The sequence below is a fragment of the Fukomys damarensis genome, unplaced genomic scaffold (genome assembly GCF_012274545.1).
Source record: "Fukomys damarensis isolate Sample0158 unplaced genomic scaffold, DMR_v1.0_HiC HiC_scaffold_21, whole genome shotgun sequence".
Classification (NCBI taxonomy): Eukaryota; Metazoa; Chordata; class Mammalia; order Rodentia; family Bathyergidae; genus Fukomys; species Fukomys damarensis.
Window position 1 is genome coordinate 8972151 of NW_022900933.1, and position 26851 is coordinate 8999001.

The 26851-nt window shown below is 35.2% G+C and overlaps 1 protein-coding gene and 2 pseudogenes across 1 annotated transcript in view; 2 read left to right on the forward strand and 1 right to left on the reverse strand.

Moving 5' to 3' along the window:
• Positions 1 to 26851, forward strand: part of Fut8 (fucosyltransferase 8) — a 291305-nt gene that overhangs the window by 1551 nt on the left and 262903 nt on the right. The window lies entirely within an intron of this gene.
• Positions 4830 to 5576, reverse strand: LOC104847576 (annotated as a pseudogene).
• Positions 7093 to 15420, forward strand: LOC104847577 (annotated as a pseudogene).

Genomic DNA, 26851 nt, shown 5'->3' on the forward strand with positions numbered 1-26851 from the left:
CCTGGGTGCCCTCGGTGCCGCGCATCCTCGCTCCGAGCAGGGGCCGAAGCCGCGGAGAGCAGGGATGGGGGCGGGGGTGGGAGGTGTCCCTGCCGTCTCCTCGGCGCCCCGCTACACGCACCTTCCTTCTCGCCGCATTTGGGTCCCAGTAGGCGCGTACTGTGCGGAGGAGGACGCCTGTGCGTTACGGGCTTTCCGAGCGGCTTCTCGGGCTAGGAACCCCGGAGGGAACGCGCACAAAGGTTCGCTCCAGGCGAGGGGTCAGTGCGGGGAAGTGGAAGGTGCGTGTGCCTCAGTACCCACTTTTGATGTGCAAACGACGAGCTGGAGGCTTTTGGGTGTAGAAACTTACTTGGGAAGGTTAACCGAGCCCATCTTCCAGGAGGTTTGTCCTGCATGCTAGTGGGCTTTTGGGTGCAGCACCTGTCCTCTGGATCTCGATGTAAGCACGGAAATGTTCAGAGGCGCAATGTGTTTCTTAAGTTAACTGACAATGTCAGGTTTTATCCCTGGCCTCTTTGGCCCTTTAGACTGAGGCCTTGGATCAAAGAGGTGTTTTTTTTTTCCTTCCCCTTCCTGTGTTTGGTTTAACAGTTTAACTGTTAAGAAAGTGGACCCAAGCAGAGCTAAACTCTCCAGTAGATAACCTCCAGGGTTGGGACAGGGGGACAAAACAAAGTTTTCTGTCAGTTTAAACTTATAACAAGTAAAACCGACTAACTTTAGCTTGTTTCTATAGAAACTAAGCAGGTTGCATTATAGTTTTTAATTGTTTTTCCTGGGGTAAGTTTGCATATACATTTTTTCTTAATTAAAATTCTATGTTTTATTCATAAATCTTTTTAAAAAAGTACATCATATAGAAAGTAGGAGAGAAGTCATTTACTAATGAATTAAGCTGTCTCCCTTAAAACATCCTGAAACCTTATTATGCCAAATAATAAGCTTATGTACTTTGCTGTTTTTATGAAATATCCTGTAGGAAGATTTTAATTATTTATAAATATTATCAGTGGTAAAGAGAAGGAAGTTCAAGTATTTGAAATTGTGATTTTACAGGCTTAGTATTCAAAAATGGAAGGAGAGATGAATAGGTTATAAAGAATATACGAGGATGATTTGGAGGCATAGATTTTGCTGCTCTAGAAATTGAGAATTCTGTTTGAGTTAAACAGCTGAACAGCTGGAATGGAACTTGCATAGATTGCAGAAACTGCTGCAAAAATGTGTCTTTGATCAAATGGTGAGTTAACATGAAGAGTATCTTGTGGTTTATTAGGATAGTGATTCAGAACGCTTTGAATAAAGCACTCTGTAGACTGTATTTTAAAGATATTGAATTTAAAAAGTCATTTGAAGTTTTCCTATGAAGTCAGTTCTGTTTAAGACTTGTAGAACTGAAGAAACATTCTAATTGCATTCTGCAATATTTTGTTTCAAATACTAACCAGTTTTTTGTAAGGAATAAGAATGTTTTAAAAAATGGTGAATTTCGAAATTTGCTAGTGTGTTGGAAAAACTTGTTTTTTACATGTGTGTGTGTGTGTGTGTGTGTGTGTGTGTGTGTGTGTCTGTCTGTCTGTTTAAATGCAGTTGTATTAGTAGGTTGGTCTGGAGGGGGAGCTAGTGCCAAAGCAAAGTATATCTTAGTAGATGTTTGAACTTTGGAAACACCTGAAACCAGGTTTTTATTACCAGAATAACATAAAATTTTAATTTGTAAGGGAATTGGAGTGGGCTCATATCTGTAAATAGTGATTTGTGCATATATTGTGTATTACCTATTAGTTTAAATCATTTTATAATCTGAAATAATGAAAGCAAATATTTCTTGAATTTCTTATTTAAAAATCTCTGAAAGTATGTTCTAAAAATTAGGATATTTTCTTAATCTTCTCATGCAGTACGTCAGAAGATAAGGTGTGTCCTTGGTCCTTTGTTGCATGTTAATTTTTTTTTTTTCAGTGTCTGTACTCCTAAAACTTAGGGAAAGAGGGAGGGGAGAGAGAAGGGGCAGGGGAGAAAAAGATATTGAGAGAGAGAGATTGAGAGATTGAGATTGCAAGCCTGAGTGCGCCTCAAGTAGATTCTTTTATGGGTGTAAATTTTAATTGTTCAGTAAGGTATGTATTTATCAAAAGTAAAAATACTTTGAGTAAAAAACTGGATCCTTCAGACATCTGGAGAGCAATATCTCAAGGTCACTTCTTAACCATTGTAACAGATGTCTTTTGTAGTGAGATGCAGTGAGTCCAGCTGATATGCTAAATTAAATTTGTGCCTTTGAATATGAAGCAGATACTATTCTGTGGTCAGTGACACTTTATTTAGAGTCCTAAACTATAATCAGCTAGTTTAATTTACTTCTGATCATTCACATATTCTTTAAATCCAAGCCTAGAAAATTGGTAATGGTATGTACATTAAAATCATTAGTATATTCACTTTTTCTGAGAGTAGTGGTTGGGCTCTTTGTTATCCATAGCCTTTCATTGTATAACTAGAATCTCAATGCTGATAAAATTAAAAAAATAAATTTTTCTACTTCCTTAATGATCAATTTTGGTTGACTATAAACTTTAATAAATATCTTGTTTAATGAGATGATAAGTGCCCCATTCTATATTATAGCACACTTATAAATGTAGAAGAAAGTGATCCATAAGAGTAAATATTTTAAAAATGTCAGTAAGTTTCTTAAAAATAAACTGATTGTAAGCAACGCTAAACTAAAAAAGATTGCTACTACAGTGCTTTTGTATCTATCAATCCTGGTTCTGTCAATCCTTTTTGATGAGTTATCAGCTTTCTTTTTCATTCACCAATAGTGTAGCAGTTAGAAGAACTGTACAGGATTCCCTTTGTTTCTGCCTGAGTGATATTCTGGTTTATATTTCTGTACCATATAGTAGAATAAATTGTGATTTGAATTGTTTTTAAATTGTAGCTCATTCTAATGACCAATTAAACATATTTAAAAGTAAACCATGTTTACACCTGATTTTTGAAGTGTATTTAAGAAAAATCCCTAATAGAAGAATGTTATATGGGTGTGTGTACATTTAAAATATTTTTTAAATTGATGAGTCTCAAGTCTTCAATCTTGCTTCCTCCACAATGTATGCTCTTGCCTATATTTTCCCCTCGCCCAGTCTCCCTTCATCATCCACAATTTTCTCTTTCGAATATTAGAAATCAAACCAGTCAAGTTAACCTTATCACTTACCCTGGTAAAAGTTTTTCTTGATTAAATAACTTTTATCAATCTAAAATATTCTGATCATATTACCCATATAAGCCTAAGCTTTGTATGATACTGCACATTTTCCTTTTAGTGGAAGAAGAGCAAATAGAGCCTGTGGGATTGTTTTGTATGTCAATAAATAATTTTTACTCTTGTGCTTCTTGAAAGCAGAGTTAATAGGGTTAGTTTTCTTTTTCTTTTTACTTTATTTTTGTTTTTATTTATTTACTTTTGAGACAGGATCTCACCATGTAGAATAGGCTGGCCTCAAATTCATAATCCTTCTGCCTCAGCCTCCCAGGAGCTGAAATTACAGGCTTGCACCACTGTTTGGTTTTTTTTTTTTTAAAGCAAGACTATATGTAGCTGGGCCCAGTATGGCTCAGGCCTATAATCCCAACATTATGGAAAGCTGAGGTAGGAAGATCCGAAAGTTGGAGTCCAGCCTGGACAACTCAGATTTAGCAAGACCCTATCGCAAAATTAAAAAAACAGCAAAAGTCAAGGATGTAGCTCAGTGCAAAGGTAGGCTCATTCTCTAGCAAAACACAGTAGGAAACCTAGTATCCTACTCATATACTACGTTTTAAAAATATTTCTTTGTGATAGTTGTAATCAGTAAATGATAATTTGGAGGGGAAATACTGCTAAGTGAGATACCAAATCTTTTTTAATGCCTAGAAGCAGAGTAAATTTGCCTAGGATATAAATATTTATAAGCCATCAAACCTGCTAAAGCAAGCCAGTGTTTCTATATACATTTTTTTATTTTTCAGTGTTGGGGATGGAACCCAGGTCATATCAATGTTTAAAAATGACTTGATTTTATAATTTTCATAATTTATAATATAATTGGTAGTAATATCTTTATTATTGATACAATGGGAAAGCATAATTTGTAACTTCTGTACTGAACTGATCATCTGGGACCTTGGGGCAGTCAGTTAAGAGGGAGATTGAGAGAGGCTAAGGATTGTGCTGCTTGATGAACTTGCCTTACTTGGTGATGAAGAATCCATTAGTTTTTCTTTCTACTTCTACTTTATTCTATTGGTCATCCTTTCTTTTTTTATTCATTCAAATAATTATTGAGCAGCTAAGAAGTACAAAGGTAATTAAAACAAGGGATGAAACATGCATAACAAAGCATTATGTAAGATTTAATGAATCACAGCAGTCAAAAAGTAAAGGAATAAAAGGTGCTTTAGGAAAAAAGATGGCTTCTACCTTGGAAGAGGGTCTGAGTGGCAAATCAGGAAAGGGGATTGAGATTAAAATAGAAGACTTCAGTCTGGATTGTTGGTGATACTCAGTATGGACTATTACTTGTCTCTCCTTTTCCTTTCTCCCCATTTTTGGGCTTAAATTTATCAGTAGTGCCCAGGACTGTTCAGTGTTTCTTTTCTATAAAAGATGGCTTACCTTGGAAGAGGGTCTGAGTGGCAAATCAGGAAAGGGGATTGAGATTAAAATAGAAGACTTCAGTCTGGATTGTTGGTGATACTCAGTATGGACTATTACTTGTCTCTCCTTTTCCTTTCTCCCCATTTTTGGGCTTAAATTTATCAGTAGTGCCCAGGACTGTTCAGTGTTTCTTTTCTATACTTGCTTGCATTTTTGTTTTAATATTTTCTACAGAACTAAGTCCGTTGGGTGTTTTAGGAGTCTTTTCTTGTTTTTTGAATGATTCTTGACCTTTTGATCTTGGTGTTGATAGTTTTGAGTCTTTTCCATTCTAGTTTGATTTTTGTGCATTTTTGGCTGGAATATCTCATAATGATTTCTTCACTGGAGCTTTCTTTTCAGTTTCCTCATTATCAAAATCATTGTCATCATCATCATTGTCATTGTTGTCATCATCATCTTCATCAGCAGCTAGTTTTACTTTTTTGCTACCTTGCTACCACTTCCAGGTACAGATCGCTTTCCAGATATACTTGAGTTTTTTTCCTCTTTCTCCTCATCTGACTCTGCATCTTCCTCCACAGCTACTAAGTGTCCACTAATATGCACAGGCCCTGAACCACACTTCAACCTTAAGGCTTTGGTGTGATTTCAAAGCCCCCAGGGGAAACTGTTGGCTGTACGGACATTTTCAAAGTTGCTAGTGTTACTTTAATTGGACTGTCTTTGTAATTCACTGCCTCTGCTTCCACAGTGTTCAATTCATCCTTTGCACCAGTCCCTACACTGACTGTTCTTAATGACAACTAGTGCTCATTTCATCATTATCTACCTTAAAGTGGTAATCTTTTTTGGTCTTTAGCTCACAACTGAAAAGATAGTTCTGGGGCCTCAGGACACTCATGTCCATATCCATTGAATCTTCCATGGAGTGGTGGCACACACTTAGGTGGGAGAGAACGTGGACGGAAATAAACAGCTACTGCCCCCAGAGAACAAATGCGCAGGATGGAATCATGCCAGGGATTGTCATCCTTTCTTGACAATGGTAGGGAAAGGAAATGTGAAAATTCACTTATCTTTTCTCCCCCTTTTTATCATTAGTATATCTTTCTGCACATAGTAACTACATTTATCTTGCGGATTTGGTGCATATAGATACTGCATTTTGATAATTTTACTTTCTTTTTCTCACCCTCTCTTAATAATCTTTATGGTATATGTTTTTCTATAGAGTTCATAGAATATTTCCAGGTAAAACATTACTTATGTTACAGAAGATTTATTATAATGATTTTACTTTTTGAGACAGGCAAGAGACCAGAAGAATATTGGTTGTGAAAGGTTTAATATTGTTTATTAAAAATGATTTTGTAAGTCCATATAAAAAGGGGTATATAACTCAGAATATATGTAGCTGAGTAGTAGAGGCCGTAGTTAGAACATGTGAATCCCTGGTTTCAATCCCCAGGGATGTAGAGATGGTTTATTGTTAAGTCATGTATCAGTCAAATTATTGTTCTACTTAATGTTTAACATAATCCCTTTTTTTAACCTCTCAGGATTCATTCTCGTATCTTTTCTAATATTTCTATCTTCATCTGTAGAGTTCCAGACTATAGGAATTGGTGTTTAGAAAAAAATTCATCTTTATATGCCTCATTACAATAATGTAAAAAAAATACTATGTCGATTGAAGGGAACTCTTAAACTAAAGTGAAAAACTTCACAGTTTTAAACCAGGTATTGTGAAAAGTTTGTAAGGAGAAAGTGTGTTTGATAATTAGAGCCCTAATCATTTGGGATCTGATGCAAGTTCTCCAACAGGTGGAACTGTACTTGCACCTAAAAAACAAATATATTTAGTAGAGTTATGAGTTCTTTGAATAACTGTTTAACTCATTCAATTACCAAATGTCAAAAGATTGTAATTTTGAAAAAGCCTGTTCAAAATTAGAAGTAAACTAAGACAGACATTTTGCTTTCTGTGTAAGTTTTAGATTTTTATTTTTTAATAAAGTTTAGTAAAACTCTAATGCTTAGGAAGGTGGTATAGTAATTAAAATTCTTGAGGCTGAAAGGCTCTTCCTTATTCTTAACAAATCCAGCTATAGCAGTATGAAGAATAAAAGTTTACTGAATAATTCTAACTACTTTTCTTTGACATAATTACAGACATTCAGGCCTCCATTAACTAAAACTATTGTTTGCTTTTAGGTCCATGTATTAAAAATATGAGCTTGATATTTCTTAAAGTTGTCAGATGTTTCTAGAATAAGAGATGCAATGTTATTTTAAATTTGCAAGTAAGCAAAGACTATTATATTCTCAATGCTGAATAAAGTGAAGGAATGTATAGTTACTAAAAATGCTCTAAATAATAAACCTGCTATTGTACAATTAGGAGTTCTTAATAAAAATAGTCTATTAGTGTATAAATTATAATGGCACAAAGATGTAATGAAAATGAAATTGCCAAAGAAGTCTGTTTTGGAGCAGTTTTATCATACCAGGTAAATAACACATCTTCTGTAACTATCTGCAGAGGCTTGCAACAGTGAAATAACAGTGTGTTAGTGGGAATTGTGTACAGATTTCCTATGTGTATATTTTTACTTTGTTTCTATTACAAATGTAATGTTGGAAAGGTATCAAGGTATCTTAAGTTTTAGAAATTCTAAAGGGAAAAGGATCAAGTTTGAAAAAAAAGCTGATTTCTTTCTGTTTTAATGATACAGTGCTTTTTGATATGTAATTTCCCGAGAACTCTAAGATCTTAAAGCTAAAATTTAAATTCTTTATTAATTTAGTTTGTTTTGAAATAAGAATGTTTTTTTTCTCTTCAGTTTACCTGAGATATAATTGGCAAGTAAAAATTGAGGATAGCTAGGCATGGCGATGCATGTCTGTAATTTCACCTGGTACCAGGATCTACATTGCAAGCAAGTTCTAGGGTAGTCCTGTCCCCCTCTCCCAGGAGTTTAACTGTGCTATTTTGAAATGATTAATATAATCATCTTAATTAATATATCCATCACTTATTGTGCTTTGCTTATTTTACTTAGTGTAGTGTTTTCCAGTTGCAGCCAAACAACAATAGAGGGGAAGCAAAATTTACCTTTACCCTTTCAAAATTTTTTCTTGTCTGGGCCTGAGAATGAAATTTAAGTAAGATAGATCACCAGGAGAAAGAAAGTACACACTTATTTAATATAAACTTTTTGCAGAACTGGTATCATATAGAAATGAAGACCCAAGACACAGTTGAATATTTACATATTTAGTTGGACAAAAATAGCAAGTTGTAAAAAAAATAAGCAAGTTGCATAGAGAAAGTTAACAGATTGGATGTATTTTAACAAGGTCTGTACAGAATTTTCTTGATTTTTACTTCTCATGTCAATTTGTGTATGTACATACCACCTTCCATATTCCTCTGTTCAACAAACTTGAAGGAATAGGGATATGATGTATAGCTCTATAGCTCAGTGGTATAGTGCTTGCTTAGCATGCATGAAGCCATGGGTTTAGTTCCTGGTATTACAAAACAAACATAACAATAACAACAACAAACTCCTAACAAACTAAGGATTTAGAAAATGTTTGGGGAAAATTGCATCTGTACTTTAAATGGATGGAAATGTCTTTCTTGTCATTATTCCCTAAACAATATGGTATATCAATTTGTGTAGCATTAGGTATAATAAATAATCAACAGTGATTTATAATGTATAGGTTTGTGTGTGTTATGTGGAGTTGTATCTTTGTGGCTTTAGTTATCCAGCGGGGTGGGAAGTGTCTTAGAACCAGTCCCCCTCAGATACTGTAGTACCTTACCACATTTTCTTTACTTATTCATGTATTGATGGACCCAGCTAGGTTGTTTTAGATCTTAGCTACAGTGAACATGAGAGTACAGATACCTCCTTGACATACTGACTTCCATTTCCTTTGGATGTATACCCAAAAGTAGATTGCTGGAGCAGACGGTGGTTCTATTTTTAATTTTTGGAGCAGTTTTCTTGCTATTTTGCATAGTGGTGGTACTAGGTTACTTCCCACCAACGGTGTTACAAGAGCTTCCTTTTCTTCATGTTCTTGCCAGTACTTGCTATCTTTTGGTCTTTATGTGAATAGTCATTCTAACAGGTATAACTGATTTCTTCTTGTGGTTTTGATTTGCATTACTCTGATTAAAGGCAGTGATGTACAATTTTTCATATACCTGTTGGCCAATTATGTGTTCTTTTAAAAAATGTTTATTTAGGTCTTTTTTCCATTCTTGCTTGGTTTATATTGTTTCTGTTGAGTTGTTTGAATTCCTTATCTACTCTTATTACTTATTACTGAGCTCTGTAATCTATTTTTTTTTGAGAAATAAGAAAACTACATTTTTTGGGGCTTATTAGGATTGCAATCTAGGAAAACAAATTCAAACAATCTTGAAAATGTGCTTCTCCTTCTTAGGTGTGATTTACTACCATAAAATTAATTTAAGTTTCAGTAAGTTTATACAGTTGTGCAACAGTGATCACAATCCGGTTTAGAACTTTGATTTTCCAAAAAGCCCCCTCTTGCTCATTTGTTGTCAGTGGATACTGCTACCTTTAGCTGCAGTAACTACTGATCTGCTTTTTATCTTTTTAGTTTTACTGTTTCTAGAAATTTGACATTAGTGGAATAATAGAATGTGTTTTGTGTCTTCTGCCTTTCATTTAGCATATTCCTATTTAGTAATTTTAATGAATGGAAATAGTAGAAAATCTTTTGACATTGGAATCTGGTGACTTGGATACTGTTATTGGCTCTGCATAAGCCTTGGTAAGTTACTTATCCCTTCTGGGCCTCTTTCTGTATTAAATGAATTATTTTGGTATTTTTGTATTTCTGTTTACAGCTGTATTCCTGTTATTGTTTACATTGACTTTTTCCTAGGATGTTCTTTAACTCTTCCTTAAATCTAATTATTGTTTCACCCCTCCCGAATCTATAAATAGGCTCTGTCTACTAGGGTCTTCATGTTTGTGTTCCTCTCCCCCAAATTGTATGTTGAAGTCTATTCTTTACCATAATGGTATTAAAAGAACTATGGATGGTGGTTGGATTCTGAGGTCAGAGCCCTCAGGAATTGGGTTAAGCGTGCATGTTGAAGATGCCCAAGGGAACTTGTTTTCTTCTGCCTTTTGGGGATGCAGCAAGAAGATACTATTTATGAAGCAGAGTGAGCCTCACTAGATACCCAACTACTTGATCCCTGATCTTGGATATTTATTCCCAAGAACTGTGAGCAGTATGTTCCTGTTTATAAAGTACTCAGTCTGAGTTATTTTATTGTGGCAGCCTGAATAGACTAAGATGTGGCCCAGTTGACTCAGCAATGAACATGTTGGGACTGTCTGGAAAACTCGAGGTGGATGATTAAACGTTTTCTTCGTTATTTCTTAGCTCATGTGTACAACTCTAAGAATATGGATAATCTTAAATGCTTAGTTAATACTTTTGAGGAGAATAAAGGCACAATTTAATAATTCTTGAGGTAGAGCTTCAAAAGTATTTGAAGATTGTTATTAAGATGAAAAAGACTATGCTTCTTCAGTTATATTTTGTGGGGGATAGAAGACGAGGTGGTGCAATTTTAGGTTAAGTTTGTGCCAAGGTAGGTATAAGGCACCCAAATGGAATTAGACTATTTTTCAATGAACAAATGGAAATGTATGGTTACTGTTGGGAAGATTGTCCTAGAGGCAAAGCTGACACTTAAGAGGTAACAAGCTAGGGCCCTTAGGTAGGGGATTAAGGAAATAAGGTTTTTTTGTTTTGTGTATATATGTTTTTTGTGTATGTGTGTGTCTGTGTTTAGTCTATGTAACAAGAGTAAAATGACTAAATTGGTTGGTATCAGGTATATGCCAAAAGGGTAATGTGCATTTTCAGTATAGTACAGTGAACCCTTGACTTATGAACTCAATTCATTTGTGAGGGCTAGTTGTAACTCATGTTGGTTGTAAGTTAAGACTTTTTCCTATAAAAATAATGGAAACACCCATAATACATTCCAAACTTCCCAAAACACCCCTTAACTAACCTTTTCATAATAAAAAAGGATTGTATAATATGTGTATTTTACCAGAAACACTAATAATTTTCCTAGTGTATTCACCAAAAAGTTCTAAGACATGCCTCGTTCACCAGAAATAACAATTTCATACTGCACTCATCATTCAAGTTGACATCTTTGGCTTGCAAGAGGGAGGATGAAATAGAAGTTGGTTATTGTTTGATGTTCCCTAAGAACATCAGAAATCTGGCTCTCTGCTATCTTTTCTCTCCTTGGGAGAGTTTGAGCCCACTAAGATCTGCTTCTGGCTCACTAGGTTGCAACCTTTTCAGAACTAAAAACTGGTCAAAGGCTGACTGTTTCTGTCTTTTCTTTAACACTGTTCTGTAATATGACATGGCATTGTCATTAAGCAAGTGAATGCAATGATTGGCTTTTTCTTTGTCTGGGTGGGTTTTCTCTGCAAATGTTTGTAGCTCTCTTTTTTTTCAAGATTTCCTTTACTTCCTTTGCTGTACTGATTATTGATATTCACCTTCCTCTTTAGAAAACTCCTCAGCTGCCATTCTGTGTTGCTCAGCCAGAAGTTGCTGAAGTTCCTCTGTAGAAAATTCTGAGTAGTCCTTCATCAGTTCCTCAACATTACCACACTTTCTTCTAGGCAGATCTCAGCCTCTTTAAACAGACATTTGCCTAGGATTTCTCATTTAACCTTACGTAGGAAAGACTGGCATTTGGGTCAAAACTGAAGATTTTGGTTGTAAGTTAAAACTAAAATTTCAGTTGTAACCCAAGTTGTTCACATGTAAGGGCAGTCATATAAAAAAAGAAAGGTTTCTTTATATAGATTAATCCTTTTCTTTTTTTTGCCCGTGTGGTTGTTTCATTGCTAAGGGACAAACGAGAGAGGAGAGTACAGAAAAAGTGAAAATAGAAGTTTTGTATCTTCCAGAAAAACAGTTTGAAGACCATCAAGAAGGGGGACCTGTTTAGTGCCCATTATGACAGCTACTTGGCTAAAGATGGCTTGAAATTCTACTGTAGCTGGACAAAAAATGAAGGCAACCCCAAATAGTTTGTTCTTGGTGTTGGACAAGTCATAAAGGGCCTAGACATTGCTATGATGGATATGTGGCTTGGAGAAAAAAGAAAAGTGATTATACCTTCTTTGTTTGCATATGGAAAGGAAGGCTACAGTAATATTTGAAGAAGTTTCTCTACAACGTGTCCTTGCCTCATGTCACAGAGCACCCCTGCATATCTTGAGATGCATGTGACTTTTTAGTGCTTTATTTCGACAAGTGTGACATTGGTTCTACTGGATGCATCCCTTTTCCATTGTAAATTTGTACTTTAGTAGCTGGATGTGCATCTCAGTACCTTTCCCTGAGTGATACAGGAAGCAATCTGTGTGTTGACCCACTTGGTATGATGAACAGCAAAGTGTGTGCATGTGTGCAAAATAGAATTTTGTACTCTAACTGGTTTTGGATATATTTACCTGAGCTTCACAAAGGGTCCAGTAGACCCACACCATTCTAGGATTTGTTTAAAAAAGTTCCTTTTGATTTTTCTGGTAGAAGTATTCCAGTTCAGTACAATGGCGCATGAAAAACCAGACTTGCAAGTTTTGGAGAAGGTCAAAAGTGAATGCATGAATGATGAAGATGATCCCTTATGGTAAAATATATGTTCTCATAACAGAGTAGTGGTGCGGGTGTATGACGATGACGCAGACAACAAAGATGAAAACAGTGATGACTGACATTGGCCATATGAGCCAAAGTTCCTGTGACAGTGAAATAGAACAAGAATTGACTGATACAGACACACAGAATGCAGACTTCCTTGATTGAGATGAGACGGAAAACAGCAGTGTGAGTACATATTTGACTAGTTGAAATGTTGCAAAATGGCCATGCAACCAAATGGAATGATTGATTGTTAGAGTTAGGTATGAATATAGTGAAGGTCTTAGCAGGGGTGAAACATTGGGCAGAATGCTAGCCCTGCTATTCAGTGTTGGCAGTTGCAGTGGATGAAATGCTACAAGATGCTGTGAAATACACAAAGGCTGAAATGCAAGTAAAATGTTTTGTATGTACCCATAGGCATATTAAAAAATGTATTAATTATGATGCCTCACTAGTTAAACTGAAAGCATTCATGGGTCTGCTGTATTTAGCAGGAATTTTTTATGGTAATTGCAGGAATATAAAAGACTTATGGAAAAGCATTCGGTCAAACTATGGCATAAAAATTTATGCCCTTGTAGATGTGAAGACATTATGCTTTCAATTTAGACATTGTATCCTGGAGCTCAGCCTTCAGGTCCTTATTTGTATAGTAATAAACCCAATGATGTTGTGAACAGACTTGTTGTCATCTCGCAGAACTAATCAGAATGTGACATTCAGCATTTGGTTTACCAGTTTCCAGTTGACGTTAACACTTGCTAACAGAGCACAAGTTGACCAGCATAGGAACTTCATGCAGGAATAAATTAGAAATTCCAAGTGAAATGTTGCAGTTTCAAAACAGAATTGTATGGTATAGTCTTTGGATTTCAGAAAGATTTTTATTTTTATTTTTTATTATTACCGGGGATCAGACTCAGGACCTTGTGCTTGCAAGGCAAGTGGTGGAACCACTGAGCTAAATCCCAGCTCTCAGAAAGATTTTTGTTGGTCTTGAATATGGCAAAGAAAAACAAGGTGCTGATGTCTGTTGCACCATGATGGAAATATTGATAGGGAAACATCGACAAAACTGAAGCCTGGGATTGAAACTGTGCAACAAAACCAAAGATGGAATAGATGTTGCTGAGTTGTGCAGCAGCTGTGATGTTACATGAAACATAAAGCATTGGCCAATAATTATATTTTCCTTGATCCTAAAATCTGTGGCATAGTTTGATAGTTTACAAAAGTGTAGAATATCTTAGACAGTTTTCTTAGAAGATTGGGACAGGAACTCATAAGACATCATTTGCAGCAGAGGAAAAACAAAATTTTTCTGCCTAGGGAACTATGAAAAAAATTGTGAAATGCACTGGTGAGCTGACAGGTGAACAGGCAAGCACAGCATCACAAATACCTACTACAACAAAAAGAAAACCAAAAAGATGTCAACTGCTGTACATGAAAGGACAGGAAAACAAAACATATGTTATCAGTATAAGCAATACTTGGGTATGGAACATGCAATTGTCATTTGTGAAGACTGTTTTGGGTGTGACAGTTACAGATTATTTCTGTTGTAGACTTTAGTTTGTGTTTGCATTGTAGTTCACACTGGTGTTGTTTCTGATATCTCTTGGGTTTTGTAAGCAAGTAAAAAGCTGATGTGAAAATGTTGGTGTCTATTCTCAGCACTCATTACGTATTTGATATTTTTTTATTGGTATCTTATTTCCCAATAAGTGCATGTTGTGCAATGTAGGAAGCTCCTGACAAACCAAGAAGAGAGGTGACAAGACTGCCAATAGGATAGGAAAGCTAAGTACCTGTGCTGTCGGTGTAAGTGAGATGTGTGTATGGAACATGCAGTTGTTATGTGAAGGCAACTGTCACGTGATGTTAGTGTGAGTGATCTCTCTCTCTCTCTCTTTCTTGATATATATATATGTGGAATGTGCTGTTGTCATGTGCAGACTGCATATAGTGATCTCTCTCTCTCTTTCTTGATATATATATATGTGGAATGTGCTGTTGTCATGTGCAGACTGCATTAGGTGTGATAATTGAAGTAAAAATTATTTTTTTGTAAAGTGCTATTGGTATTTTCATTGTAGCTCATATAAAAATTTATTTCTATTGTTCTTTTTTAGACTTTGTACTCTGAAAAGCAGTTGGTGTTGAAAATTTTGATGCTTTTTTATAAATAATAAATATTAAAAATTCAGTACTCTATTTTTGTTATAACTTTTTCCTTTGAAGTACTTATTGTTTAATAAAACTCAAAATTCAAATTAATAATTCATAAATAGAAGCATTCTATGTGGCTTTGTGACAAAATTAGTGTTATATTCTGCAGATTAACTCATGACCTTGCACTTATGAGGCAGATGTGGCACCACTGAGCTAAATCCCTGGCCCTGTAACATTGATTTTTGAGACTGAACTGTACACTGTGACCAAATGACCATGGAATGTTGAAAAATTTAAACAAATAGACACAGATAAGTACCTTTCTTTTTATTGTATGTTGCTCTACCACTGAGCTACCTCACCAGCACAGGAACACCCCCCCCACCCCGGTCATTTACTGGGGATCAAACTCAGGACCTTGCGCTTGCTAGGCAGGTGTGGCACCACTGAGCTACATCCCTAACCTAATGATAGGTAACTTTGTAAAACTGAGATAAGCTGTTGCTTGGAAAGAAAATTTGAGAAAGATAGGAAGCCATGTGGCAAGTCATATCACAATGCAGTTTAGAAGATTTTTTTTAGAAGAATGGCCCGGGGATTTAGCTCAGTGGCACTGTGCCTGCCTCAGAAGAATGACTATGATGGCCATGGCTTCATTTCTCCCAAGGAATATAATGTATATGAACATGATGAACTATAACATTTTTGCTTATTGTACTTTACATATAAAGCAATTTACTTTTCTCCATTTTGTATTTTTTACTTTTCCCCCCGAGAAGATACTTTCTTCCACCACAGTATGTGTAATTTTGGTATAATAAATGTGAGACTTGCAAATTAAAAAAAGGGGCATTGAATTAACTAAATTTAAAGATCAGATTATTGTAACTACTTTTAAATATTCAATAATTTGACTAGTAGGAAGTATGCCTATAAAATTATTAAAATTTATTTTTACCTAACATTCTAGAATGTATGAGTTGGTAACCCATAGCAGACACTATGGTAGAGGGGAATTTAGCTATAAATATATCTTAATGATGGTGTCATTGCAGCAGTATAAGAAAACTTATTTGATGTTTTATGGTCATTTTCTGTTCAAAAGTGGTATTTCTAATTTAGATAAGCCACTTTAGGATAGCTAGAAATATCCCCAAATCAAAGCTATATTTAATGTATGAATATGTGTCATCTCTGACAATATTATAAAAATTATGTTGACTTTAAAACAGTTTCACAAATTGAATCTGAAAGCTTTTTATGTAGTGGCAGTATTCTAGGAATAGGGGTAGAATTTCTTAATGTAACTTTTTATGGCAAGAATATTCTTTCATCTGCTAAGTCATATTTATTTTAAAATGACCTACTGAATTTATAATATGTATAAAGTACCTAACTACAAATTGTGATTGGAAAAAATTCTTTTTCTTTTTCTTTTTTTTTTTTTTGGTCAAGTCTTGCTATGTATTTCAGGCTGGCGTTATACTTGGTGTGTAGCCCAGTCTGGCCTTGAACTCACGGCAGTCCTTATGCCAACTTCCCAAGTGTTGAAATTACAGGCATGTGCCACCATGCCTGGCTGGAAAAATTTCAATGTAAAGATTAAAAAGACATCTTTTTCTATACCTTCTGAACCTTTAAAACATTTAAGACCATCATCATTCATATTTTTCCAGGGAATTTTTATTTTTTTTTCATAACAATAAAAGGGAAGCTATCAGATGATGTAGCCATTTCTATTTAGAATTCTACTTAGAATTCATTATTAAATACTTATTAAGAAAATAGATAATTAAGGATTTCTTGAGTAATCAAACATTACTTCCATATGTATGCAAAGCATCAGGACACGACTAGAATCGCATTAAAGCAGTAAGAATATTTAAAAAGTTTTTTTTAACATATTGCAAAGAATAGATGAGGTTAATATACAGAGGAAAAGAAGGCACCTAGAAATCATTGCTCGTAGCAAGTGAGGATTAACTATTAAAAAAATAATCAGATAGAGTAAGGAATTTGTGCCCTTCTAGTTAAGTGAAAATGAGATGAGTGGTATAGAAATACACTAAAATATTTGCTTACATTGGTATTCATTTAACACTGTGATCTCTAGTTCCATCCATTTTCTTGCAAGTGACATTATTTCATTTTGCTTTATGTCTGAATACTTAATTGTGCATGTGTATATAATATATTTATACCACATTTTATTCATTCTTCTGTTTATGGGCAGTTATGCTGGTTCAATATCTTGGGTCTTATTAATTGTGCCACAGTGAACATGGATATACAGGTACCTCTATAGTAAGCTGACTTTAATTCCTTTGGGTATATACTGAGGACTGGTATAACTAACTTCATCATACAGTAGTTCTATTTATAGTTTTTGGAGGTATCTCCATACTTATTTCCATAGTAGTTATATTAATTTACATTCCCAGTAGTGATATAGTTTTTCCCTTCATGTATTTGACAGATTTTACTGTTTTTTGTATTCTAAATGATAGCCATTCTGACTAAGGTGAGTTGGAATTTCACTGTATCTTTGACTTATATTTCCTCCTAATGGATAAGAATGTTGAACATGTTTTTTTTCATGTACTTATTAGTTATTTGTACTTTTGAAAAGTGTCTCTTCATTCATTGGTTCATCTGTTGAGTGGGCTATTTGATCTTTTTGGTGTTAAGTTGAATTCTTTATATATTCTACATATTAATCCTCTATTGGAAAAGGAGCTGGCAAAGTTTTCTCATTTCTGCTGTACAGAAAGTTTTAAACTTGTGTGTTAAAAATTGTCACTGAAATACAACAACAAACACCTATAACTTAAAGGAGGAAAGGTAAAAAGTTAGTTTGCAAATTGGGGGGCTTTAGTTCATAGCTGGCTCCAAGGCAGGAATGTCACACTTAGCTTATGGTGACCATTGAACAGAGCAGGGAAATAGTGTCAGAGAGGAATGTCTGAGGTCCATCTGTAGTACTTCCATGAACTATCTTGACAAACCTAGGAGTAGGTTCAACTAATCTGCTATACTTTTTTAATCCAGTGAAGGTGACATATCAGAATTAATTAATGTCCACAACTTGAACAACTTGGGTTAATTAGGTTAATGAAAGAGTCATCTTCCTCTTATCTATAGCATGTGCTCAGGTAAACATGTGGGGGAGGGGTGAATGTGTCTGAGCTTCAACCAAAATCACCTGTTAGGCTCTGCAGCATTCTAAGGGTTCTCTATCCTGCTTCTCTAAGCCTTTCCAAATATCTCCCATAAATCATTTCTGGAGGCTTCTAAATGACATGGTCAGTTACAGTCACAGCAATGATCTCCACTTCTCAGGCATCAATTTTATGTATTGGTCATCCTGAAACCCATAACTTAAAGTTGGAAAGGTGTAATTTAGCTCACAATTTGGGGAGAGTTAGTTCATATCTGGCTACAAGGCAGGAACATCATGGCAGAAGGCCTTGATATAGTAAAGGTACTTATTTAATGGTAGTCAGGGAATAGATACAGCAGGAGCACAGTGCCAGAGAGAAACAGAGGAAGGATGGTGTATAGTACACAAGGCCATATCTGCATGATCCATCCAGATATACCCTTAATCCAATAAAGTTGACATCATGATAAGCAATCACAATTTCTACTGTCCCATTTGTTTGTTCTTGCTATTATTTTCTTTGTTATTGGAGTCTTACTCAGGAAGTTTTTGATGGTGCTATTGACTTCAAGTGCTTTCCTTATGTTTGTTTGTAGCAATTTTAAATATTCAGGACTTATATTGAGGTCTTTGATTCATTTTGAATGGATTTTTTACATGGTAAGAGATAGGGAGCTAGTTTCAACATGTGGATATCCAGTTTTTCTTGCACCATTTGTAGAGGAGGCTATCTTTTCTCTAGTTTCTAATTTTGACACCTCTTCCTCAGCAAGAGGGATGTAGTTAGAGTGGGCAGAATCTGTGGCTACTCATGCAAGACCTGTCAGCTCTGGTCCAGCTCTATCACAAGAATGTAGTGTATCATTATGAAAATCCAAGAAATGTGCTTTCCTTTGAGAAAACCTCTACAAATGTCGAAACTGGATTGATGGGTACTCCAGCATGTGGTGATATCCTGAAATTACAGATTGAACTTGGATGAAAAAGTGAAGATGGTAGAAGCCAGGTGTATTGGCTGGAATAGGTGAAAGGGAAGATGGTAGAGGAAGTCTCGACTATCAGAAACACAGACATCCCCAAGGAGCTACCCTGGCATCTCAAAACTTCCTGCTCCGAGGTGGCAGAAGATGAAATCAGCCCTGACCCCTTATGATTGTAAACTGAAGCAAGGACTCAAAAAAAGAGAAGAAGAGAAGAAATGAGCCGTCTACAAAGCTCTAGTAGGTCACATCAGCTGTTTACCTGTTGCTGTGTGATCACCTGTGATATGTAGAAGTTCATTGCACTATTAAAAGAAACTATGTGATGCTTACAATATTTACCAATTCACATTGTAATTCTAATGCAAGCAAAATACATTTTTATTGTTCTGAATCCTGTGGTTTTTTTCAGCTCACTTTTATTCCCTAAATACAGTTAATGTATATTTTGAATTACATGTATGGCCTAAGAACTGAAATCAATGACATCTTAAGTTTTGATAGATTTTAAAGTAAATAAATAGCTTATTTTATATTAATCTATTTTAAGCAAGATTATCAGTAGAATCTTGGTCTAATTTAATAATTGATAAAATGTATTATTTACATAAAACATAGTTGCATGTATATTATAAATAAAAGAGTTTAAGACACACACAAAAAAGAATCATCCTGTTGTGTTATTTCTGCATCTTCTACTCCAGTATTTTGTGTGTCTATTTTTGTGCCAGTGCCATACTATTTTTCTTACTATGGCTTCGTGATAGAATTTGGTATTGTGATGCCTCCAGCCTTGCTTTCTTTTCTTAGGATTCCTTTGGCTAGGTTAGTCTCTTCTGTTTCATATGAATTTAGTTTTGTTTTTTCTAGTTCTGTGAAGTGTGTCATTGGAATTTTGATGGGAGCTTGCTTTGAATCTGAAGATTGATATTGGTAATATGGCCATTTTAACTATTAATTCTGCTTATGCATGAACATGGGAGGCCTTTCTATGTTCTAATGTCTTCTTCAGTTTATTTCTTAAGTGTTTTGAAATTTTTGTTGTAGAGGTCTTTCCTTCCTAGGTTAGGTGAATTCCTAGGTATTTTGTTTTATTTGTGTAATTTGAAAGATTTTTATTTGTTTGGTGTTTTGGAACAGGGCTGGATTTCACTGTGTAGTTAGGCTGGCCTTGAACTCATCCAGGTAGTCCAGGCTGGCCTGGAATTCACTGTAATTCTCCTGCCTCAACCCTGCAAGTGCTGGGATTGTAGGTATACATTAGCACACCTGGCTCTTTTTTGAAGCTATTGTGAATAGTAGTGTTTTCCTTATGTTTTTCTCAGTTAATTCATTGTTGGTGTATAGAAGAATCTAATTTTTAAAAAATGTTTGGCTTTGTATCCTGTTACTTTGCTGAATTTGTTTATCAGTTCACAGAGTCTTTGGTGGAGTTTTTAGGGTCTTCTAAGTATAGGGCTGTATTGTCTACAAATAGGGATAATATGACTTCTTTCTTCTTTGTATCCTTTTATTTCTGTCGTCTAATTGCTCTGGCTAAATTTCAAGTACTGCTTTGAGTAGGATGGATGAGAGTGGACATCCTTGTGAGATTCTTAATTTTAGAGGAAGTGCTTTTAATTTTTCTCCATTCAGTATGACATTGGTTGTAGGTTTTTTTTCTATGTAGTCTTTATTACATTGAGGTATAATCCTTCAGTCCCTAGTACCTTCAGGGCTTTATCTTGAAGAAATGTTGGATTTTGTCAGAGGCTTTTTCTGCATCAGTTGAGATGATGTGATTTTTATCCTTGATTCTATTTATGTGTTATTTATTTGTATATGTTGAACTGCCCTTGCATTTTTGAAGTGAAGCCAGATTGATCATAGTGTATGATCTTTTTCATGTGTCATTGCATTCGTTTTGCAAATATTTTATTAACTATTTTTTGCATTTTATGTTCATCAAGGATACTGATATATATTTTTTTGTTGTGCCCTTGTCTAATAATATAGGTGTGACACTGGCCTCTCAACATATTTGGAAACATTCATTCCCTTTCTATTTCAAGGAATAATTTGAGAAGCATTGGTGGTCTCCTTTTAAGATGTGGTAAAATTTAGCCATTAATCCATCTCATCCCTAGCTTTTCTTTGCTGGGAGACTTTTTATTACTGCTTTAGTGTCATTGTTTGTTATTGACCTGTTTAGTTTTTAAAAAATATTGTCTTGGTGCAATTTTGGTAGTCACATATTTCTGGAAATTTATTTTATTTTATTTTTTGGTGCGAGGAATCAAACTCGGGTCCCTCCGCTTGCAAGGCAGGCAGTGAAACCCTGGCCCCTGGAAATTTATCTATTATATATTTATTAGAAGATAGGTTTTCAAAGTGGTCCCTAATGATCCTCTTCATTTCAGTGGTTGTTGTTGTAACATCCCCTTTTTCACCTCTGATTTTATTGACTTGGGTCTTTTCTCTCCTTTGTTTAGTTTTACACAGGGCTTATCAATTTGTTTAAGCGCAACATTTATTGGTACATTTTAGATATACATAATGATAACATTCATTGTGGGGAATTTGTACCTGTACACGCTATATCTTGCTTTTTTTTTTCTCCATCCCCTGGACTCTTCTTCTGCTCCTTAAAGCTTTGTTTCTATTTTTCTTGTCCCTCTCTTCCCTTCTCCTCCCCCATCCCTTGTTTTCCCTTCTCATTTGAACATTTTCTTCCCATGTCATCATATTTATTGTACATTTTGGTCTTTATTTCCACTTTCAGCTCTCACACCAGAGAAACAATGTGGTATTTAAATGTGTGTCTTATTTATTTCACTTAAGAATATGGTCTCAAGGTGCATCATTTAGCTAGAAAATGTCTCAGACTTATCCATATCTTCATGGCAGACTAGTACTCCATTGTATAAAAAACTACTTCCTCCCCTCCCCTCTCCTCCGTTCCTCCCTCCTTTCCTTCCTTTCTTCCTTCCTGTGGTACTGGGGATCGAACTCAGGACTATGTGCTTACCAGGGAGGCATGGTGCCACTGACTATATCCCTGGCTAACTACATCTTTATGCATTTATCAGTTGATGGGCATTTGGGCTATTTTCCAGGATTTAGCTTTTGCAAACTGTGTTGCTATAAACATGGATGTCCATATATTATTATGGTATGATACTTTTAATTCTTTCTGTACGATACCAAGAAGGGGAATAGCTGGGGTGAATGGAACCTCTAGTTTTTAGTTTTTTGAGGAATCTCCACCCTAATTTCCACAGTGGTTGCACCAGTGTACACTCCCACCAACAATGGAGAAGGGTTCTTTTCTCTCCACAGCCCCACCACCATTTGTTACTGGTTGATTTCTTGATAGTGGTTCTTTCAGGGTAAGGTGGAATCTCAGTGTTGTTTGCATCTCTCGAATGACCAGTGATTTTGAACATTTTTCATATGTTTATTTGCTACTTTTACTTCTTTGAGAAATGTCTGTTCATTTCAGATGCCCTGTTTTGAATTGGTTCTTTATACTTGGGGGGATCTGATTTTTTTTAGTTCTTTATATATTCTAGATAGTAGTCCTTTGTCTGAGGAACAGCTGATAAATTTTTTTTACCACATTGTAGGTTGTCTCTTAGCTCTGTTGGTGATTTCTCTTGCAGTGCAGAAGCTTTTTAATACAATGAAATCCCTGTAATTGATTCTTTGTGCTAGTTCCCATGCTATTGAGGTTTTGTTCATAAAGTGTTTTCCTATGCCAGTGTCTTCAAGAGTTCTACCTAACTTATCTTCCAGCTGGTTTAATGTTTCTGTTTTAATATTTAGATCTTTAATCCACTTTGATTTTAGTTTAATGCATGATGAAAGATATGGGTCTAGTTTTAATCTTGGGTAAGTTGAAATCCATTATTTCCAACACCATTTATTAAAGAGGCTGTCGTTCCTCCAGTGAGGGTGTTCGGCAAAGATGAAGTGGCTGAGTGTGTCTGGAGTTCTTTCTGCTTCTTTGCCAGCATCATGTGATTATTATCACGGTGGCTTTGTGGTATACTTTTAAGTTAGGGATTGTGATACCCCCAGGCATGTCTCTGTTGCCTAGAATTGCTTTTGCTATTCTTGGTCTCCTCTGACTCCAAAGGAATTTTTGGATTGTTTCCTCTAGATCTGTGAAATAAACTGTTGGGATTTCAATTGGGATTGCATTCAATCTATATAGCAGTTTTGGAAGTATGCCCATTTTCACTATGTTGGTTCTTCCTACCCAGGAGCAAAGGATATCTTTCTATTTTTTTCCTCTTTATTCTCTTTTTTCAAATGTTGTAATTTTCAATGTAGAGGTCTTTTGCTGCCGTCATTAGATTGATTCCTAGATTTTTTTTTTTTTGGAGGCTGTTGTGAAAGTTGTTTCCCTAATTTCTCTCTCATGAGTCTGTTATTTGTCTAGAGAAACTAGTGATTTTTGATTGCTGACCTTGTATCCATCTACTCTACTGAATCTGTCAATTAAGTCTACAAGTCTTTTAGCAGAGTTTTTTGGGTCTTCTATGTATAGTATATCATCGGCAAATAATGACAGTTTAACTTCTTCCTTTCCTATCTTTATTCCTTTTATTTCTTTCTATTGTCTAATTGCTGTGGCTAATATTTCCTGAACTATATTGAACAAGAGTGTTAGTAGTGGACATCCTTGTCTTGTTCCTGATTTTAGCATGAAAGCTTTCAGTTTTTGACCATTTAGTATGACATTGGCTATTGGTTTTTCATAGGTAGCCTTTATTAGGTTGAGATAAAGACCATCTATTCCAGTTTTCTGTAGGGTTTTTATCCTGAATGGGTGTTGGATTTTGTTGAATGCATTTTCTGCATCTGTTGGGAAGATCATATGGTTTTTGTCCTTGGCTCTGTTAATACAGTGTATTGCATTTACTGATTTACATATGTTGAACCATCCCTGCAACCTTGGTATGAATCCATTTTAGTCAGGATGTATGATCTTCTTGATGATCCTCTATATTCTGTTTGTGAGTATCTTATTGAGGATTTTTGCATCTGTGTTCATTAGGGAGATTGGCCTGTAGTTCTCCTTTTTGGTTTCTTTCTCTGCTTTTGGAATTAAAGTAACACTTGCTTCTAGGAATGAATTTGGAAGTATTGCTTCCCTTTCAATTTCATTGAAGAGTTTAAAGAGTAGTGGTAATAGTTTTTCTCTAAATGTCTTGTAGAGTTCAGCAGTGAAGCAATCAGGACCTGGGCTTTTTTTTTTGTTGGTAAATTTTTTAAAATTACATTTTCCATTGCACTGATTGCAACTGGGGTGTTCAGAATTTTTATATCTTCATTAAACTTTGGTAGTTTATATGTATCTAAAAATCTCCATTTCTTCTGTTTTCCATTTTTATTAGAGTAAAGGTTCTTGAAGTAGGTATTGATGGTCCTCTGGATTTCTCCTTTTGTGTTCCTAATTGCATGGATTCATTCCTTTCCGTTTTTGATAAGGTTGATTAAAGATTTATCAATTTTATTTATTTTTGCAAAAGACGAACTCTTTGATTTGTTCATTTTTGAATCATTTTCTTAAGTCTCCATTGCATGACTTTTGCTCTGATCTTTATAATTTCCTCTGTTGTGTGAGCTTTGGGTTTGTCTCGCTCTTCTTTTTCTAGCAACTTGAGGTTCAGCATTAGTTTATTTGAGCTCACTGTTTTCCTAGTATGGGCATTCACTGCTATGAATTTCCCTCATATAAGTGCTTTCATTGTGTCCCATAGATTCCCGTGTGTTGTATTGGCATTATCATTTAATTGTAGAAACTGTCTAATTTTTAAAATTTCCTCTGTGACCCATTGGTTGTTCAGGAGAGTGAACAAAAGTACTTATTTTTGTTGCATATCTCACAGGTGCCTCTTCCAAAGACAAAGCATCTTCAACAGCAGTCAGCTAGCTGGCAGCAATTTCTTCTATTGTTTGTTCATTCTCTGTGTTCGCCATGGCCACAGCCATGAAGCAGCCATTTCTTCTCAGCCTCACAGCCCACAGCTGGCAGGGTTGTGTGCCACTGTCAGTTGTGAACATTTTTTCATACATTTATTTTGTTTCTACTTCATCTGAAAAGTGTCTGTTCATTTTAGGTGCTCATTTTTGGATTGTGTCTTTAAATTTGAGGGGGTTTGATTTTTTGAATTCTTTGTATATTTTATATATTAGTCCTTTGAGGAAAAGCTGGCAAAAATTTTTTTCCACACTGTGGATTTTCTCTTCACTCTGCTGATGGTTTCTTCTGCTGTGCAAAAACTTCTTAATAGGATGAAATTCCAGTTGGTGATTCTATGTGATCAGGGTTTTGTTTGTAAAGTCTTTGCCTACACCATTGTCTTCATCTTCCAACAGATTTAGAGTTTCTCTTTTAATATTTAGATATTAGATCAATTTGATATGAATTTAGTGCATGGTGAAAGATATGGGTCTGATTTTAGTCTTCGGCATGTTGAAAGCCAATTTTTCCAGCCCTATTATTAAAGAGGCTATCTTTTTTCCAGTTAAGATTTTTGACTCCTTTATCAAAGGTAAAGTAGCTGAGTATATTTGGAGTTGTTTCTGCATTTTCTAATTTTTTTCTTTTGCCAGTACCCTGCTGTTTTTAATCACAGTAGCTCATAGTGTAATTTCAAGTCAGGGATTGTGACACTCCCTTCCTTGCCTTTGTTGCCCAGAATTGCTTTTGCTATTTAGGACTCTTCTGGTTCCAAATAAATTTTGGGATTGTTTTCTCTAATTTTGTGAGATGTGCTATTGGAATTCTGATCAGGATTACATTGTATCTGTATAATAATTGTGGAAGTATGGCTATTTTCACTCTACTTGTTCTTTGTACCTAAGAACAAGGGATATCTTTCCATTTTCTGTTATCCTCTTTGATTTCCTTTTTCAGAGTACTGTAATTCTCTATGTAAAATTCTTTCACTTCCTTCATTAGATTGATTTCCTTTACTTCATTGGATTTCCTAAGTATTTCATTTTTCTGGGTGCCATTTTGAATAGTGCTTTTTCCCCTAATTTCTCTCTCAGTGAGTTGGTTATTTGTGTACAGGAATGCTATTGATTTTTGAGTGTTGACTTTATATCCAGCTATGCTGCTGATTTGGTTATTGAATCTAATAAGCTTTTGGTGGTGAGGTCACTGTGGTCTTTTATGTTGAATATCATGTCATCCACAAATAATGATAATGACTTACGCTTGTTTTTCTAGAAGCTTTAAGTTAAATGTTAGGTTGGTCTTTTTTTTTTTTGTAAATGGAAATTCACTACTATAATTTTCCATCATAGGACTGCTTTCATTTCATCCCATAAATTCTAGTATGTTGTTTTGGCATTATTGTTTAATTATAGAAACTGTCTAATTTCTTTATATTCATCTGTGACCCACTGGTTGTTCAGGAGGATGTTATTTAATTTCAATGTGTTTATGAGCTTCTTGTGGTTCCTTTAGCCATCGATTTCCAGTTTCATTGCACAGTGAGTGGTCAGATAATATACACAGGATAATTTCAAATGCTTTGCATTTACTTAAGCATGTTCTGTGAGTTGGTATGTGGTCTGTTTTGGAGAATGTCCCATATGTAGCTGAGAAGAATGTGTATTCTGATGTTATGGAGTGGGATACTCCATAGACATTTATTAAGTCAATTTGTTCAAAAGTTTACATAAGTTCTGATATTTCTTTGTTGATTTTTTTTTATTCAGTTCATCTGTCTATGACATTGGGGTGTTTTGATCCTCATTACAATTGTATTAGTCCTTATTTGATTTTTCATGTCCATTATTAATTGTTTTATATAGTTGAGTGTGCTGATATTTGATGAATATATATTTATGATTGTTATCTCTTTCTCTTGGATCATTCCCTTTACAAGGATATAGTGACATTCTTTGTTTCTCTGGATAAGTCTTGGCTTGAAATCTACTTTGTCTGAAAATAAAATAGCTATCCCTGTTTTTTTCTGGGTTCTTGTCCCCTAGCATGTTGTTTTCCATCCTTTGACTTTAATTCTGTGAATTTCTTTTTGAATTAAATGTGTTTCTTGTATGCAGCATATTGTTTGATCTTGCTTCCTGATCCATTCTGCCAGTCTGTTTCTTTTGATTGGTGAATTGCGACCA